Raw genomic sequence first — 19610 nt, 5'->3', positions numbered from 1 at the left:
AGTTATTTTGGACGATGCAGCCGAGTGAAGGACTGGAGGGCTGGAGAGAAGATGGCCGCTCAGTGCCGCTTTTCCATGACTGAGACACTTTGCTCTATTCAGTGACTTTGGACAGCAGCACTTTAAGCAAGCACCACCTTAATGCATATCCATTTAGTCTCTTCTTTTGAGCGCTGCTGTCGCAACAGCAAAATTGGAAATCGAACGTGTGGTGACAGCGTTAATTGTGCTCTGTCAAAATTGGGCAAGTGCTAATTGCTTGAGGTGGGAACTGTAAAACATGTAGGACAGTGGAGGTGCTGGGAAGTGCTCTCCCAGAGTGCTTACTGGCTATTAACTGGGAATTGCTTGAGTAAACACACACGCACACTCATTTGCATCCTTAAACACACAATCACACAACCTCTGTCACACACACACACACACACACACACACACACACACTGGCTTACTCCGCCTTCAATCACTGTCTTTGCGTTTGGCTCAGGCAGCAACACATTACACATTACGATGCATATGTTCAGAGATAGCCTTGTTAGGCCTTGTGTTTGCCTCCTGACATGTACTGCAGGTTACACATTCTTAATTTCAACAAAGTGATGGATCCACAGCCAGCTGTTTTGTGAGCTTTGGAAACTATTCCAGTCTTTTTATGTTAAAATAGTTTTCTACATGGAGCCTCCAGTCCCTTGTTCATGGCTTGCAGCCTCTCTGCTGCATTCCTCTCACTGCTGAGGAGAATGAGTCCCCTAGTGGCCCGACCGGCGCACTGAGCAGCACAGGTGCTGTGCACAGCTCGACTGGAAATAAAGGTTCACTTTCACCTGATTGACAGAATGTGTTGCGTGACTGACTAACCCTCTGCCCTCCTCACTGATATGCTGCTGCTTGTGAGCTCTTTAAAAAAAACAAAGTCAACTTTAAACCCCTTGAAAATAAAATGTGTTCTAAAAATAAGACAGACAAGAGGAGAGAGATCTCTAGAGAGCTGCAGGAATGCACTTTGAAAATGATTCACAATGTACGCGCTGGAAAGGCTTCCACAACTCTAAAAGGCTCCACTAAATGAACTGTATGTTCATGACAGCGAGCTTAAAATATCACTTTTGTTATTTCTGATTACATGAAGGGGAACACATCAACTGCAGCCTACTCAACACGCAATATGAATATGCAAAGCAATGAATTATAAGGCTTTGTATTACGGTGGTGATGATTTATTGAAAATCAAAACAGATTTTGACATCAGTTGTCTCTCCCAATCTCAACACAAACCGCACACCGATGTACTTTATGAGCATACATACATGCATACATATTGAAAATAGATTTTTAAAACAGATAATGGTGGTATTTTAAGCGATTGGTGGCGTTTTACAAAGCGCTACTGTTTCCGCTCAAGGTTGCGCGCATTCATAATAATAAACTAAGCATAACAGACTTATTGACACATGAATAAAAGGTGCATATCCCTCCACACGTCAGCCAGCACATAGTCCACATGCATTAGGAGAATAAAGCCAGTCCACACATGGAGGACTGCTTACAGCTCATGTGTTTGAAGCAACTTCATGAGGCTCACACCTGAAGTCACTGCGGCAGCCACAAGCTGGAGCACAGGCTTACCTTATCACCATGGTGCGGTCACTTTGAAACTCAGGCTCTCCGTCTCTTCTACAAAGACAGCTCGAGAGTTTTTACATCCAGTAATGACAGTCTGGTCCTGGGGAAATAAAATAACGTGGAGGAAAGAAATCCGTCCTCAGGTTCTTCTTCTCCTTCTTCTTCTTTTCCCCGTGTGTTCGCTCGTATTTCTTCTTTCCTCGAGTTGTCCGTCACCAAACGCGTTAACGATCTTCGGGGCGAGAGGAGGAGAAACACGCACGTGGAGCGTGTGTGTGTGATATATTCTCTGCTTTGGCTCTGTGTGTCTGTGTTTTGGGCTCGTTAGATCTTCATTGAATTGAACGTGGCGAGACTGTGGTTGTGTTTGAAGAGTGCGGTGTGGCTGGGACACACAGCCCCTCGCACTCCCTCTCTCGCTCTCCCCTCTCTCTCTCTCTCTCCTTCTCTCACTCTGTCTGTCTGAGTCTGTCTGTCTGTCTGTCTCTCTTTGCCGAGACCCGAGCACGGACTGAAACCCCAGGCAGAGAAAAACGGGAGAGAGAGAGAGAGAGAGAGAGAGAGAGAGAGAGAGAGAGAGAGAGAGAGAGGTGTGTGTGTGTAAGTAGGAGGGGTGACGTCACTCAGCGAGGTCCCACTTTCCCAACTCAACTTTCCCCCCAAGTCCACTGCAGGAATGTGCACATACACGCGACTATTTCAGTGCACGATGTGTGTTCGGGGTCCAGAAACGATGTTCAGTTGGTAAAGCATGAGCATCTGAGTGCGTGCGTGAGACCACGTGTGTGCGTTATACATACTGCAGCTATGTGATCATGGAGGAGAGTAAACACATCTCTATCTATTGTCCTCTTTATATGACAACTCGCAGACATTACATGACATGATCCAACCATGTTAAGCAGAATTAATCAACATGTGTAAGGTACAGGTTTTTTGGAAGAAAAATAAAACGGAATTAGTGTAAAAAGAATGTGTTTGTGTCACAAAACAGTATTCAGATATCTTACTTAATACCAAAATGTAAACAAATATAATCAAAAACAAAGTATTTAAAACATTACTAAAGTAAAAAGCCAAATACAGTAAGATACAATATAATAAAAGTGCGTAAAGTACTCAAAATAGCCTTCTGTCAAATTAACATTATTATGTTATTGTTTGCACTATTTGATGGTTATTACTGATGCATTAACACGCAAGCAGTATTGTTATACTATCTTAATGCGTGGTTTACATGCTCATTAAATTAACATATTCATCTGAAAATGATCTCGTAACTGAAGCCGTCAAATAGATCGAGTAGATAGATCGAGCAAATGTACTCGGTTACTTTCTAGCCCTGGTCGTAGTAAGCAGGTGAGAGATGAAGCCTGGCGTACATGGATGCCTTGTGGTTAGGCTAATGTCAGTGCAAACTCCATAAAAAAAAGCCATCATGTACAATAAGGTCACTACAAACTCATCACTAAGGTCCCTGTAGGGATACTTTATTGATTTGGATGTCAGACTTGAATGAGTGTGCTTGCCTGTCATCTACCATTTTGTTTCTTTTTTATCAAATGCATTGCTTCTGTGTGTCGGAAAGCTGACTTCACATACCGCATTGTGCGCTCCAAGGTCACAGCAGCCAAGTATAATCCATGATCACACATTTCATGTAATGATTCCAAGACGTGATTCATTCACATCCACGTTACTGAATAGACATAATGTTGCACGACAATGCATAAAGGGACAATGTTGCTCCTCATAACATAGCCAAGTGCACGCGCCATTGGATGTAGGGCTAGAGAAAAACAACAGCAATGGCCCGGGGAGACAGATGACTATGACCAATTGTGTTTTGAGAAAAGTTGCTTTTGTGGCAGCAACCCAAACCTTCTGATGAACAACCTCGCCCTGCAGACACCAACATCTAGCACCCAACAATAGCACTCTGAGACAGACCACTGCAGTCAGCAGATCACTTGTCTTACCTGCACTCGTCACGTCATGTATCTGATTGAGTAACTGTGATGGTGATTTATACCTGGCTCCATTTTCTAAGGGCATCATTTGATACAAGCCGCCGCATGTAGATTCATCGGCCATAAGAAAAGTGTTGGTTTTGTGACTATGAATAATGGAGAAACTTGAGGGATATGACTGTTATGTGAACCGTTGCCTTCCACTGCTGGCTGTAAGACAGCTTTGTGGGAGGAGAGCTCGTTGTGCACAATGTCCAAATCGCAAATGTTTGATTATGTGACTTTCAGTAAAGCAGTTCTTTTTGAAGAATCAGAAAACATATAGACTGCAGGTTGGATGCTGTTTGTAGCAGAGATCCCACTTTGATAAACCTCTAATCTCTTTAGTAAAAAGATGTCAGTCCTTTAGCTGAGGCCTGTTGACACTCACCTCCCATGCATGACTGTCCGGGGCTTCCTATTTATTTTTCCACCCCAAATCTCCTGCCTGTATTCCTGATCTTTAAATATAATTGGATGACACAAGGTATTAGATTTACAATCTGCATCTAACCTGGTGCTTTGATATTCCTAGCAGCAGCTCTCGCAGTAATACAGCAGCACTTGGTGATAAATGGTATAAGGCTAGGGTTTATCAAGAGCCGGACCCTCTGGCCTATCATGGCTGAACTGTGCCGCCCTACAGGACACGGTAGTCTGTAACCCGACTGCCCTTCAAGAAGAAGATCCGGCGAGAAGCTGCAATGCAACATCACCAAGTACTTCTGTTAACACTGGTGACAGTCGGACGGCATTGTTCTCCTACAAAGACGACACATCATGTGAGTGTTTGATACACTGCCTCAGGCATGTTTACATGTGTGCGCGGGGTCGGGCAGACTATAGCACTGATTGTTAATATGTAGATTCATTGCAAATGCAGTTTAGGATGCTAAAGGTTATATATATATCAATATGCATTTGCTTTGAATGAGTAATGTAAGCAAATCTTTTGATGTATGTGTGTCTCTGTGCACCTGCCTACATAGGAAATCTATGGAGACTATTCTGACTAAGCTAATTAGCATCGAATATTCTCATTTATCTTGAATATTCTCTTCAATAATCTCTTGGTTTTGCTTTTTAATTCTGAACAATGGTAGCGGGGTGCCTTACAGGCTGCCAAAGAATAATTCAGATGTCAAATTCAACAATGAGTTTAGTCAGGGCTCATATTTATTAGCTAAATACTTCTCTCACCCTGAATATTAAACATTGTAATGTTAATTATCATGCAAAGTGTCAGAATTGATCTGATATATACAGGAGAAAGTGCTGATTTTAATCTGCACGTTAGCATCTCCGCATGCTCACATTAGCATTTAGCTCAAAGCTCTGGCTGTGTCGGCATGGCTGCAGACTGTTAGCGTTATTTAATAAATGCAGTAACATGCTTTACACACACCCTATTTTAGTGTATCGTAAGAGTAACACAAGAGCTTTTAAGTGATGCTTGTCATGAATTCTCAGTAAGCACGAGGCTCAGACTGGATTGTGTTGCTCAATAGACGGAGGTCAGCTGCATTGTAACTCAATCCAATAACTGCCATATCAGTTTAACACTTTACATTTGGGCTGGCAGCTTTTTTGGAAGGATTCTTTCCTCCATTACAATTCTGGATAAATCGCTTGTACTTCTGATCATGCAGCCTATTTATAATTCAGCGTACAAAACTGTCAATTTCACATTAAATGTTAGACAGACAGATGTGAAAATACAAAATCGTTCACTGTCAATCTCCCCACAGCCCGAGGTGCAGGCCTTTCCACCCTTGACAAGTTGCTGGCGAATTACAAATGACTGTCAGTCAAGTCATTACTCTGGTTTCTGCGACGCAAAGACAACACGGTGTGTAATACTGCGGAGGGAAGAGAGACAACTTGTCTGCAAAAACAAGGACTGTTGCTTTCAGATCCTCACGCCGCAGAGTTGATACATTTATAGTCCCCACCTCCCCCGCAACCCTGATCAAGTAAAGCAGTCATCGTAAAATTAATTTCCCCATCAAGCGAGACTCACGCTGTTTGGGATAACAATCTATCTTAAGCGGATAAATCTAATCCAATGTGTAGAGATTGACTTGTTTATGGCCGCTGCCCAAGCAGTCAAGAGAGGGGGAGAAAGGTGGGAGGGGGGCGACAAATGCCAAGGTGATATTACATACATCTCCAAGGCACGAAAAATGTAAAGCAACACCCAACTGTAGTCCTTGGCCGAGACATCTAATACTTCTCTCCTTCTCAGAAGCTGTCAGACGTGATGGATGGCTCAGCATGCAGCCGGGCTTCCATCAGCTTTGAGAGCCATAATTATGTACAGGATGGGGAAGAAGCGGTTAATGCATCGGCTCGATGTCAGACAGCTATATCCTGGGTCTTACACAATCAGTGGTAACATCTATATTATTCACTTAGTGACCTGCACAACCTGAAACAATGACGGCACGCGACCCCCCCCCCCCCCCCCCCAGGATCTCGTGAAGCCACATCATTAAATTACCTCTGTATCCAAGTCGTCCCCCGGGCGGTCAGCTGCATCTGAGCTGCTTGTGTTGGGATGAGAAGTGTACACTGTGTGCAGATCATCACACATTAGGATGGAAGCAGGCATGACTGTAAACAGTGTTCGTGTCCCAATCAGGCGGAAACCTTAAATTATTAAGTATTAAAGTATTCTCTGTCACTTTAAATATTCACGACTAGAGACAGTCACGTTGTTATTTATTGAAAGTTTCACACTCCAAACTCTTTGTGGCTTCATCAGGATGTTGCGGGTGCAGTTTGATCAGATTTGATTGACAGTGCGGGCGACATGAACCAACCGAAGCTGTCATCACATTGTGATTCAAATGTTGCTAACTTTATTAGGTGCACAGCAGTACAGTATATGAGATCACAATGTTTTGTGCATGAAAAAGCTGATTGAGAAAATATGTTTAGGAGCTGCAGAGAGCGTTGTGGTAACACTTCAGGTGCAACAGTTAGATATTAACTACATGTTGGATCAGCTGTGATGAGCTACAGGGCTGCACTATTATGGCCAAAATGATACTAACAACACATTACCAGAGCTCTGCTTTAACTTCCATGTTGTGCTACATTCCAGCTAATGTGCACAACTTTGCGTCAAATAAGACTTGAAATAAAGTTCTTCTTCAGCTGAACTCAGTACATTGTTGTTCTGCCCGTCTGCTCTCTGTTGTATTGTACTCTGCAACATTCAGGGAAGTTATTCCCCGGCTGCCGCTGCAGCACGACAGCTCCAAACAAAAGTGAAGCCAACACATCTGGACCGCTGGTGGCTGGTTGTTAGTTTTAGGAAGCGCCTGGTTTGATATGCATGAGCATTTTAAATGTCAATATCATGTTCATTGTGGGACGCCAAACATCTTGATTGCGATTACTATTTGATTAATTGCAGAGAACCCGACCGGCTGCAGTAGTGAGAGCACATTGTGCTGTTGAGAGGCAGTACTTATTCCTTTTGTATTGTTTCGAATCCATATTTCAGTGTGCAACTACGCATCATATATTGTCTGCCGCAGAGAGGGTCACAAGCATATTGTCAATGAAAACACAGCGGGCCGCTCTCCTAAAGAGGGCAACTTGAACGCTTACATGACGAGAGGCGCGCTCACTCATCTGTTGTGGAACTGCTGAGTCATGGGTAGTCAATATCACCTTATTATGATGTCAAGCAAAATCAGACTCGCAATGAGGCTTGTGGATTGGACCTCAGTTTGATTTAGTTTAGAGTTGGCATGGGGTGCAATGAGCTGAAAAGCAATTAGGTCCATTAAGAAACCAACTGGGATGGCGTGAGCAACCATGGTGTGAGGCAGCCTGCGCAGAGAGGCAAAGAGAAGGAGGCGGCGAGGGAAAGGGGCTTAGACAGATTGAGTCAACTCCTGCCTGACACGGTCCCTCTGTGGAGCTCGGCTCAGGACACCTGCCCGCTGAAAACGTGCACATTTGCATCTGAATGTGTGTGGAGTGTGAGGAGTGTGAGGGTAACAAGTGTCTCAGCAGTGTGACATTGAGATGGAGAATGAGGAGGATTTAAGAAAGTGTGTGTGACCCCTTAGAAGTCGATGCAACCAGCACTTCACTGCGGCTTGTCAACCTGCACGTCCATCTGTGCAAGGGCGCTCCCTGGTAGAGAAGGGAAGATGTACATCGGCAGATAAATATTAAGAAGTGCACTCTCCTCCATAAGTGGGAAACATCCGTCACCGTGGATACTGATGGATGCACGAGCAATATTTAGAGTTATACTTTGTGCTGTTTCCAGAATAAAAGAATAAACGCGTGGCGCTCTCTCTACGTGTATTATAAGCCAGCACTGAAATGTTTAGTTGAATAATAGTGATTCAAATGATGAGATGAGCTTAACTGTGTACTAATCATAGTCAATAGGATATATTTAGGTTTGGGTCACTTTACTTTGTGTTCAACGTTCTGCAGAATTGTGATTCTCTTTTTTATTGTATTGCTTAAATGATCCATAAAGCACATTTGATGATTCAAAGAAAGGATTGTTGCAGCTGATTTAGATAAAGAAGATGTGTTTTCTTTAACTTCTTCACATATGTGGTCATGGACTCTACATGCTAACCCTCCCCAGGACTGGATGATAGGATGAACACAAGGATGAATATTGTGTAGTGATAATGTGTCACTGTTTGGAAAATGTTGTTACGGATCCCATTCCCACTCTTCTGCTTTTCTGTGTAATTGCTCTGTCTTGCTTGAATTCACATGGCTGTGTCTGAACAAAAACATGCACTCCTGCTTTTTCTGTGTTGACTTTCCCATCTCCCTCCTCTCCATCCTCTCCCTCCTCTCCCTCCTCTCCCTCATCTCCATCCTCTCCCTCCTCTCCATCCTCTCCCTCCTCTCCATCCTCTCCCTCCTCTCCACCCTCTCCCCTTCATTGTCCTTTCATTTATTTAAATACTCCTCCTCTAAAAGCCTTTTCTCTTCTCCTGCCATCATCTTATCGCTGGAGCTCATTCTCTCCCCTCTCTACATCCACTCGTCCTGCTCTTTCCCTCTCTCACTCACTCCCCTTCCACAAACTAAAAGTGACACATACCTCATCTCAGTCTCTGTGTCTGTCTGTCTGTCTCTCTCTCTTTCTCTCTGTCTCTCTCTCTCTTCTGTCTGTCTCTTCCTCTCTTTCTCTCTGTTTGTCTGTCTGTCTGTCTGTCTGTCTGTCTGTCTGTCTGTCTCTCTCTCTCTCTCTCTCTCTCTCTCTCTCTCTCTCTCTCTCTCTCTCTTTCTCTGTCCCTCTGTCTGTCTGTCTCTCTGTCCCTCTCTCTCTCTCTCTCTCTCTCTCTCCTCTCTCTCTCTCTCTGTTCCCTTCTCTCTCTCTCTGTCCTCTCTCTCTCCTGTTCATCTCTCTCTCTCCTCTCTCTGCCTCTCTCTCCTGTCCCTCTCTCTCTCTCTGTCCCTCTATTCTCTCTCTCTGTCTCTCTGTTCTCTCTCTCTGTCCCTCTGTCGCCTCTCTCGTCTCTCTCTCTCTCCCGCTCTCTCTCTCTCTCTCTCTTTTCCCTCTGTTATCCTCTCTCTCTTCTGTCCCTCTGTCTATACTCTCTGTCTGTTTGTCTGTATGTCTGTCGGTCTATCTCTCTCTCTCTCTATCATCTCTCTGTCTCTCTCTCTCTCTCTCTCCTCCTCTGTCTCTCCTCTGTTCTCTCTCTGTCTAGCTGCTCTCTGTCCCTATGTCTCTCTCTCTCTCTCTCTCCTCTCTCTCTCTCTCTCTCTCTCTCTCTCTCAGCGTGTGCTGGGTGTTTACGAGAAACCTCTCACCATAACCGATTGATCACGTCCATTGTTTGCACTGGTTCCTCCATTTTACACTTCAGTGTTCATGAAAAGGAGCTTTTTCCACTCCTATCTGTCACCCCCTCAACCCAAAAATATATTCTCTCTCTCTCTCTCTTACTCTCCCTCTCTCTCTTGCTGACATTTGCACAAGCACCCCTTCACCAGTTCACACCTCTGATGCCCACCTATGCCAGTGAGGAAGGTATGAGGAGGTGAATTGATGAGTAAAGCTTTAATTTGAAGTCAGGGAGAGACGAGGTTGTGGTGTAAGTGTGGGACATGCAGGGTTCTTAATATACGTGACGTCAAAGCCCAGAAAATAAACAGCTGCATGATGCCAAACAAGTGTTCCGATGGCCACACTGCCACAGTGTTCAGAGCAGGCGTCTCATCTCAGCTTACTATTTGCTGCCCCCTGTAGTTTGCATTTCTCTCATTAATTCCTCCAAAGATGAGTCATGCAACGTATGCTATAAATCCAATAACGCAATAAAAGGTTGTGATGGAAAAGAGCCATCCAGAAGGTAAACATCCTCCGAGCTCGCTTCCTCTCTTTAGTCTTGGGAAATTAGGCCATTCTATCATCAGCCAACTGGTGCATTTATGAGCTGCTGCAGTAATTGGCGGCAGCGGCGAGATCTCAGCTGAGGCAAAGGTAGCACATTCACCTCAACAGAGCCTTAAGCTAAATGCTTCAATGAAATAACAGAGAGGAGATGGAGGAGGAGGCGGCGAGAGGAGCAAAAGAGAGAAGCAAGGTGCCCCATTCACTAGCTCAGGGGTTTATGGGATTGCTCCCAGCTGTCACTCTGTGCAGTGAATCCGCAGCACTGTAATATCTTAATTGTTTCAAATTAAATGCTCGTAAAATGGCAAAGGAAATGAGTTTTCTCTCTCTGGCTAATCCAAAGCAGCCCCTTGACTTACATCTGGGCCCACTTTAAGTGAGGGGGGTTTAAAAGGTGCAATGGCTCCCACATGATGGCTATGGATATGCTGGAATTAGTCTTTATAGGTTGTGAACTACAAACCTTTTACTGTGCATATGTGAATCAGCTCTTTGCTTAATAATTGTCCCATCTCTACATCTTCATCGGCCCCCTTCCTTCCTTCCCTCAGTCTTTCCTTACATGTGTGCTCACAAGTTTATGTGTGTACTTCTGTATGTTTGTGTGGAGGATGGGTGCACGCAGAGGCTTATAATAATAAACAGTCTACATACCCAGTGGGGATTCACACATTTAGTCTCCCCGTCTCCCTCCGGCACTTGTGAGACTCGGCTCATTCCACAGCACACATTCAAATCACTCAACCAGCTAAAGCGTTCTGAATGACATCAGCCTTGCTGTCAAACACACACACACACACACACAGACACACACACGGTATATGCGCTCATGTATGCACACACACAATGCACACACGCATGTTGGCGTACATTGCAAACACACACATGTATAAAGCTCCCTAAGATTAATCGGTGTATGCTGCTGTGTACTCGTAGCGCGTACAATATATGCAATTTACTCAGTGCACATATGCATTCTGTGAACACAGAGTGACACGCTTCTCATGGCGTTTTCTGAGCACAATCTCCAGTCTGAATGGATCAGCATTTCCCATTAGCCCCTGTTAACTTGACATCTTCCCTTCCATTCTTGTACAAATACCAGCTCAAAATAAAAGTCCTAACGGGCAAATCTAGCACACAATTATATGTCGTTACATCCGCAAAGTGGTTTTGTGGTGGGGGCTGTAGGTGGTGGAGACGGCAGGGGCAGTGAAGTAGATTATCATAAAATGAATCGCCAACTGAGAAGGCCTGACACCTCTCCACTTGGAAGCAGAGACTGATTGAAATAAAATAAAAAAAAACAGCCATTATTGCCTCACAATGCAGGGAGTAGCTTTCATTGTGCTCAGCAGATGGTGATACAAGAGGCCGTGGTAAAAGTTAAAGTGACAAGTGCTTGGAAAGTTTCTCACACTGCTGCCATCAATGCAGACATCTGCAGTCAGTAACATGCAGAGCAGGAGATACAGTGTGGACCTGTCTCTCCATGAGACTGCATGTTGTGGTCATAATAATATATTTTGCATTCCTCAATATTTTCAAAAAGCAAGTTTAGAGAAAGCTTTAAAAATTGTTTAAATAAAATAATAAAATTAGGATTAAAATTAACATTTAGATTTAAAAAATGGAAATTAGCTTTGCCTGCTCTGACTCGCTATGTTAGCGTTTTTGAGGCAATTTCCGTATCTTCCTCTCGGATGTGTGTTCACGATCTGACACCAGAAACGTCCCGAACGCAACAAAATAAACTGACGGAGAAACAAAACCGAGCTAATAGAATACAATTGTGAAGGCTAACGTTGCTCCGTGTCTGCTGGTTGCTAAACGCAGTCACGATTAAAAGGGTCAGCTGTTGTGTGTTCAGCTTGTTCTGCTGCCCCCTAGTGGCCAGAAGATTGATGACTGCAGCTTTAAGTGACACAAAGCATGAACCTTTAGCAATGTGTTTGACCAGCTAATCATAAGCTAAGAGAAAACATCGAGGCATGAACTGGAACCCTCTGTAAGAAACACTGAAGCCCATCCATGATGGTCATTATGATCCTGTACATTAATCTTCCCCTTCTGACCATCTCTTGGTCTCCTGTGTGTTTTACTGCAGATATTCTCCCTGCTCTCCTCTGGTGCTGCACATCTCTCCCTCTAATCTGTTCTCCTGCTCCTTTCATTTGCATTTCTCTGCGCTCCTCCCCGGCCCTCTCTTCCCTTCTCATTCTGTTTTTCCAGCATCCTCGTTCTGGTCTCTCCCCTGTCGTGTCTCTCTCTCATCACCTCCTCTTCTTGCTCCTTCGTGCGCAGTTGGGATCCTCTCCCACCCTTCCTGTCGCAGTTTCTGCTCTACCTTCGTTATTACCTTTTCTGTCTGATTATCTCGTTACCACTGATCCAGCAGCAAACTCTCTTGACCCAATCCCTTTTTCTTATCCTTACATCTTCCCCTCCACCATGTCCTTTGTGTCTCTTTGACTTGTGTCTTTGCACTTCACAGCCTTTATTTGTCTACTTTTCCTTTCCTCTCCTTCAACCTATCCTCCGTTCGTTTCTTCCTCTGCCCTTCTGCCAGAATATGCCCCATCGCTGCCAGTCTCACACTCGGTCTCACTCTCTCCTCTCCTCTCTCTCTCTTTGCCATGTTTGTGGCCTTTCGCTCTGTGCACATCTAATGGCTGGGGTGTAATCCACTGGCTAATCTGCTGACAGCCTGTGTGACAAGGCATTAGCTTTGTGTCACTGCCTACCATGCTGCTTCTCAGCGTGTGTGTGTTAGAGAGCGAGAGAGTCAGGAAAATAGCGAAGAGAGCGACAGTCTATGTTAGTGTGTGCGCATGCAAAGCAATATGTTTGTAAAACTTTGTGTATATGGTGTGAGTAATGGCCTCTGTGTGTCTGTTGCTCCATGTCAACTGGATGCCCAAGCGTAAAATTGACACTGTAGCGCCTCAGTTTAGCATGACCTTCCACCTTTTCATTTCCCCACTGTTTATGTCCACTGCTGCACTTTTTCTGTCTCTCCGGGTGATGGCAGTTTTAATAAGATGTCATCCGCACGTCAAATACTCTCGGGCTGTTTGTGACCACATATAGGATTTATAGTCATAGTTGGGGCTTGCATCTTCTTGATTATTCTCATTATTGATTATTCTTTTGATTATTTGATCAATTGCTTAGCCGACAGCGATTGTCTTAACAATATGTTTAATTTGTCTTTGGTCATTTTCAAACAGAATATATTGAATTCACACGAACAAAACAAAGAAAACAGAACATTGTTTTACCGATTACTGAAATAAAAAAGACGTTGATTGACTAATTATTCCACTTTTGCATGCATGCAGCTCCCTGCAGGCATGCAGCTCCCTGCAGCTCCATACAGCTCCCTGCAGCTCCATGCAGCTCTATGCAGCTCTATGCAGCTCCCTGCAGCTCCATGTAGCTCCTTGCAGCTCCATGCAGCGCCATGCAGCTCCCTGCAGCTCCATGCAGCTCCCTGCAGCTCCATGCAGCTCTATGCAGCTCCCTGCAGCTCCATGTAGCTCCTTGCAGCTCCATGCAGCGCCATGCAGCTCCCTGCAGCTCCATACAGCTCCCTGCAGCTCCATGCAGCTCTATGCAGCTCCCTGCAGCTCCATGTAGCTCCTTGCAGCTCCATGCAGCGCCATGCAGCTCCCTGCAGCTCCTTGCAGCTCCCTGCAGCTCCATGCAGCTCCATGCAGCTCCCTGCAGCTCCATGCAGCTCCATGTAGCTCCCTGCAGCTCCCTGCAGCTCCATGTAGCTCCCTGGAGCTCCATGCAGCGCCATGCAGCTCCATGCAGCTCCATGCAGCTCCATGCAGCTCCCTGCAGCTCCATGTAGCTCCCTGCAACTCCATGCAGCTCCCTGCATCGCCATGCAGCTCCATGCAGCGCCATGCAGCTCCATGCAACTCCATGCAGCTCCCTGCAGCTCCGTGCAGCTCCCTGCAGCTCCATGCAGCTCCGTGCAGCTCCCTGCAGCTCCATGCAACTCCATGCAGCGCCATGCAGCTCCATGCAACTCCATGCAGCGCCATGCAGCTCCGTGCAGCTCCCTGCAGCTCCATGCAGCTCCGTGCAGCTCCATGCAGCTCCCTGCAGCTCCATGCAGCTCCCTGCAGCTCCATGCAGCTCCGTGCAGCTCCATGCAGCTCCCTGCAGCTCCATGCAGCTCCCTGCAGCTCCATGCAGCTCCATGCATGTCCTGTGGCTTTCTTTTAAAGGAATTTTGTTTTTAATTACATTTGGCACCAAAGGCTGCTGCTCATCTTCTTGATTATTATATTACGGATTAATCTGTTGATAATCTTTCCAACATTTGATCATTTTTGTAGTCGATAAAAGGCTAGTTAATGTACAACAACACAGAGGAAGGCACATATATGCATCTGCTCCTCAGATATCCTCCTCCTCCTGCCAGCTGCACTTCACCAGCAGAACTCACCTTGCACTCCCTTTTCAGCTTCTGCCCCTTTCTTCCGTGGTCCCCTCCCCTGTCTCCACCTGAGTGATCCTGTTATCACAGCTGACCCTTCGCTAGATCTGTCAACAGCCGCAGAGATTACACCGAAGGCCGCGGAACACATTGGGCTCCCCGTTTGAAGTAGGGGGGAAAGATTGCCTGATCCTCTGATGCTGATAAACTGTCCGAGGCTTTGGGGATTCAAGAAGGTCCCGCCGGGAATTGGGTCGGGCGAGGTCTGTGTGTGTGGGGGGGTGCTATAGTGGACTTTAAGTCTACTTCTAATCACTGGGCTTTTCAGAGGGGATAAGGGAAGGAGAATAGGAGCTTGGTTTGGAATGGAATTAGGCCGTGATGGAGCCGGGATAAGGTGTCGGGCTTTGATTTGATCACATGGTTTGTCTGAAAGCTTCTGAGTAGCATGTTTGATCAAATCTACACTGCACATGTAACATGCTATACAGCTTGGTGAAGCACAATGATAATAACAAACAAAGGTATAGTAGTTTTTCATTCCCCTTCAGCTGCAGCTGAACTCAAGAGCATCTAGTATCTGAACTCCTCTTGGACAGCATGTCAACATGCATCCGGCGTAGCGTTAGCTTCCATAGCTGCTCATCATTCATATTATATTGGCAAGGTGATGCCGATTCATTCTGAACTGAACCTTTTCGATCTAATGAATCATACTCCCAGGGGAACTGTGATTCATTTGTATTCATGCTCATTTCTAGGTATTCCTTGATCCATCTCTCCAAACTCCCCTTTTTTTTTGACTGTCGCCACATGGGAGATACTTCTGCCATTCATGTGAGAACACAGCACAATTATCATTGATTCATACGCCATAAAAGCAGAACAGAGTGAGGCAGGCTCTTATGAAACGTTCCTTGCCAAAGTACTGTCAGAGACGGAGGTTTGATGGCTCACTCGTCCGTGGCCTCCGCATCATGTTGTCTTCGCCAGCTGTTGTTTGACAGAAAGGGATTCTTCCCGCAGTGTGCAGAGACACAGCTATCAACTTAAGAGGCTTGACAGCAACACACTATGGAGCCGTTTGTCTACTGTATTATATTAGGTATTACTGGTGGAGCATCTCCAAAAGGTATATAACACAAAACAATAGCAACATATTGTAAAGAAGGAAAATGTCTGAACGCAGAATTGAGCCCTGGTGGTCTCGTTCTCCATAAAAGAGCGTTGAATATCTTCTCGGTTTCAGATTGATATTGTAAAAGCTGCTATCTGTCTGTTTGTAATTTATGATGGTTTTATGTCGTAATATTGTGATTTAGATGGAATCAAAAGTGCACCGACCAATACAGTCGTGGGAAGCAGAGGAATAAACAGCCTTTTATTGATCTGCCCTAATTACAGGAGTCAATAAAATATATGGCTTTCAGGCTTTCCAGAAGCCACTTATATGGCATACTGAGTTTAGCAATCACTTCTAATGGCAAGTGATCAAATGATTTACTGGTCTGCCAAACCAAAACAGTACAGGACAAACGTGGAGGGGATAAAATCCAGTCTGGAGCCACATTGCTAAACACGGCTGCGAGGGCTGAGCAGTTGTTGTTTTATGAGTCCAAACCATTTTTAGCAAATCATAAAATAAACCGCTACCTGCTTCCCAGAAGTCCAGGCAGTGCTGTAAATATGACCATAAGTACAATGCTTACATCATTAGTTTCTATGCAATACATGTCCTTTCAGTAAACCTGCAAAACATCCTCGCGACTGCGCTCTGCATCATCATCATCATCACTACAAATCATAGTGGAGACAGGATTTGGTGAATGCAGTCAAATCCACCGTTCGTCTGTCGACAGTCACGTTGAATGTAAGATGCAATGCATGCCGCTGGGCTTGTTGATGCTGATTGTGAGAGCGCGGTCGAGCTCCCAACACTTAGTAGATCATCGTAATTAAAACATAAATTGGAGGTATTGAGCTGCATGCATTTGCCAGCGCGGGCTCCAGGGAAGCATTGATTCATGCATGCACTTGGAAACAATTGCTCTGATTTGCACAGAGTAAAATATAGAAGCCTTGTAAATAAAATCAATAGCACACAAGCTGCCGAGGCTTTTCAAATAGTAGGCAGTGAATTACAACCGCGCAAAGAGGCATGAATGAGCATGGGCACATGGGAGGACTGCACGCTTTACAGTCAATGCAGATACGGTGCATTTAAGATGCGTCAGAGGAGAAATCTCTGAAGAATACTGAATTATTGGATGAGTATTGATTGATTTTAGGTGTTTGAAAGACGAGGCAGTGAAGGTATGTCAGCTCAGTTTTCATCTTCCTTTAGATCAGTTTAATATGAGTTAGATTGTTGCACAAAACTGCACCTCAGGCTTCAAAGGTTAGCCAACCCACCCACATGCAAAGTGCTTTGTGTGTGTGTGTGTGTGTGTGTGTGTGTGTGTGTGTGTGTGTGTGTGTGTGTGTGTGTGTTTCCATGTTAGGAATCAATCACACCTGCTGACATCTAACACAAAAGAGGAAAACATGAAACATAATTTGTCATTTGTGGCAAAGCAATGAAAAGGGAAATAGTTGTTGGACACCAGAGTAACACATGAGAAAGCACATTTCTCTCCACTAAATATGAAATCTAAAGTGTCCTGATATCCGCTGGAATTCTTCCACAACAAACATCTTTTCCTCCGCTGCCGTGAACAGAGCTCAGCGGTGTGGCTTTATCACAGTCAGCCAGTACTTTACAGTTACTTTGAAAGCAGTTTTAATTTGCCTTGAAAATTAGTCCTACTTATGAAAGTCAATAACAAGAAAGCTTTGTGCAACTAGTTCACTTTGATGTGGAGTCTGCCTTCTGATGAGAGGTAATGAGTGAAGGTCTAGTTAATAACAGCACAACTCTGATGCAATCTGTATTACATGCTAATGTTTCTACTGAACAATAACACGTGTTCTGATGAATATGCAGGTATTACAAACACTGATATGTTATAATTGACACACCTGCTGCAGTGTAAGGCCTGTAAGAGTACACATTATAAAGTACATACGTAGCTTGTGAACTAACTCCGGCGACTTCCTGTTGGAGAGAAACTGCTGATGTCTGCTCAGGAGGTTACCTGAGGAATAACTCAGTCAAGCAGAGCTGTACAAATCTGGCTATTTTTTGATTTTGCTTCAAGTTCAAGGTTCACTTCCGAACCCACGGCAGGTTTTTTTTTCTCCTTTTCTTTGAAAAGCTAATATAGCGTGATGAAAGAACAGAAGACGAGGGTTGCTTTCTGCAGAGGTGCCATGTGCTATGGCTGAAGGAATATTCCCTAAAAGGGCTCAGGGCACACACCTGAACCCCGTGCTCCACATTCATGAATTCACATCTTGAGATTAGTTCTGGATTCAAAGCAACACGGCTGCACACACGACACACACTTGAGTGTGAGGTGTGTGTGTGTGTGTGAGACATCTTGATAGGAATATGAGCTGGACATGGCGTTTTGTTTGTGCCTGTGTAATCCTGGATTTCTGGGAATATTTCTTGAACTAATCACGCTCGAGGCTCTTTTTCTTTGCTGCCAACCTCACAGTGGGGAAAGAGAGCGAGTGAATGGAACAGAGGGAGGAAAGCAGCTCCTAAAAATATGTTCCCTTACAATGAAACTGCATTTTGAATTACATCTGGAGGGAAACCTATTTACACCCGGATTATGTTTATTTTTGAACACAAATATGTTTCTATTCAAAGTCTGTGGAAGTCCACACACGGAGGAGGTCAGGGTGGACTTTAGGCTTTAAGCTCAGCCATGATGTTTTACTAAACCTAATCAAGAGGTTTTGTTTCAGTTTACAACGTTAACCACATGTTTCAAACTGAGGAGATCCAGGAGAAAATGTAGCCGTATGGGAACGACGTGTTGGGTCGGCGACAGAGAGAAGAGCAGCTGCAGATGAGAACAGGCATGAAGACAGCGATGGCAGGGGAAGAAGGCGAGCGGAAGAGTGGGCTGGATGTATAAAATTGGATAGGGAAACAACAGAGGAAGGGGAGAGGCAGTCAAGATGAGATAGCAAGGGTAGAGTGGCAGCAGAACGAGAGAGGGGAGGAAGGCAGAATGGGAGAAAAGCAAAGGAAGGTGGTGGAGGAAGAGCTTTTCCTCCTAGACGTATACTGAATCCTCAAATCGGCTTACATCCGCCTTCACATCAACAGCCTGGGTTGAGAAACCCTCTACAAACTCCACACAGACACATCATGCCAACAGGCGTCCTTTGACAGTAATCACCAGTCTACCTTTTGGCATCACACAAAACCTTTTTTTTGATTTGTGTGTTGCTACAGGGAAATGTTTAGAAAGGAATACAGAAAGCCCAAAAAGGTTTCCTCTAATTACAGCCAAAATGAGCCTCGCTAGCCAGCTGAACGTCGAAGCCTTTCTACTTTGAGAAAGATAAAAGAGAAAGATTTGTTCTCCCTTTGTTCTACAGGAAATCAAAGAGGCTCCCACACAGGTACCTGAGTGCACACAGAAAGGACAAACATGTAAGCACAGACGTACATCCTGGGGAAACGTCTCTCCTGTATTACCATAATAGCATTATATAGGGTCAAATGAAATATTTCTAGATACATTAAGTGTGCACACGCACTGTAACGCCTGAGCAAGGATACACACTTCCATACACAGAGCCTGAATGGATGCTCGGAGCAGAGAGGAGACAAAGGAATGAAAGCGAGGCTGACTAACAGAGTATGACGTGTCCAAGGCCTATCACTAATTATGCCCCCACTGCTACAAACTGTTCCCATACTGCGATCCACTGAAACAGCACACTGCAGCAATTACTGCACACACCATAAGTAAGTGTCAGGATATGGGAAACCATCTTTATGAATAAGTTCTACGATAATTCTTTAGTTTGAGATTTTGATGGGTTCAAAACAAGATCAAAACTTTAAGATTAAATGTCCGATTCCCCTAAATCCAATGTGTGTGGGTGATAATCTGAGTGATTTAAAATGGTTAGATGTGTTTCTATGTCAGTTTCATCTGTGCTGGAACACACAGTCCTCTCAACACCACTGGTACAACTTGTATTCTATAGATCTGCTGTAGGT

At 44.7% G+C, this 19610-nt stretch overlaps 1 protein-coding gene across 41 annotated transcripts in view; it reads right to left on the bottom strand.

Moving 5' to 3' along the window:
• The window catches only part of LOC115023600 (receptor-type tyrosine-protein phosphatase delta), a 191153-nt gene that overhangs the window by 116319 nt on the left and 55224 nt on the right, over positions 1–19610 (bottom strand). The window contains exon 1 of one of the 41 annotated variants that reach the window (XM_029454717.1): positions 1627–2073. The exons of the other annotated variants lie outside the window; for them this stretch is intronic. The gene's annotated coding sequence lies outside the window, so the exon portion shown is untranslated. Of the gene's footprint in view, positions 1–1626; positions 2074–19610 lie in introns of those variants that run through there. 41 annotated transcript variants of the gene reach the window in all.

The sequence above is a fragment of the Cottoperca gobio genome, chromosome 18 (assembly GCF_900634415.1).
Source record: "Cottoperca gobio chromosome 18, fCotGob3.1, whole genome shotgun sequence".
NCBI lineage: Eukaryota > Metazoa > Chordata > Actinopteri > Perciformes > Bovichtidae > Cottoperca > Cottoperca gobio.
This window is presented reverse-complemented; position numbering and strand designations above follow the sequence as displayed.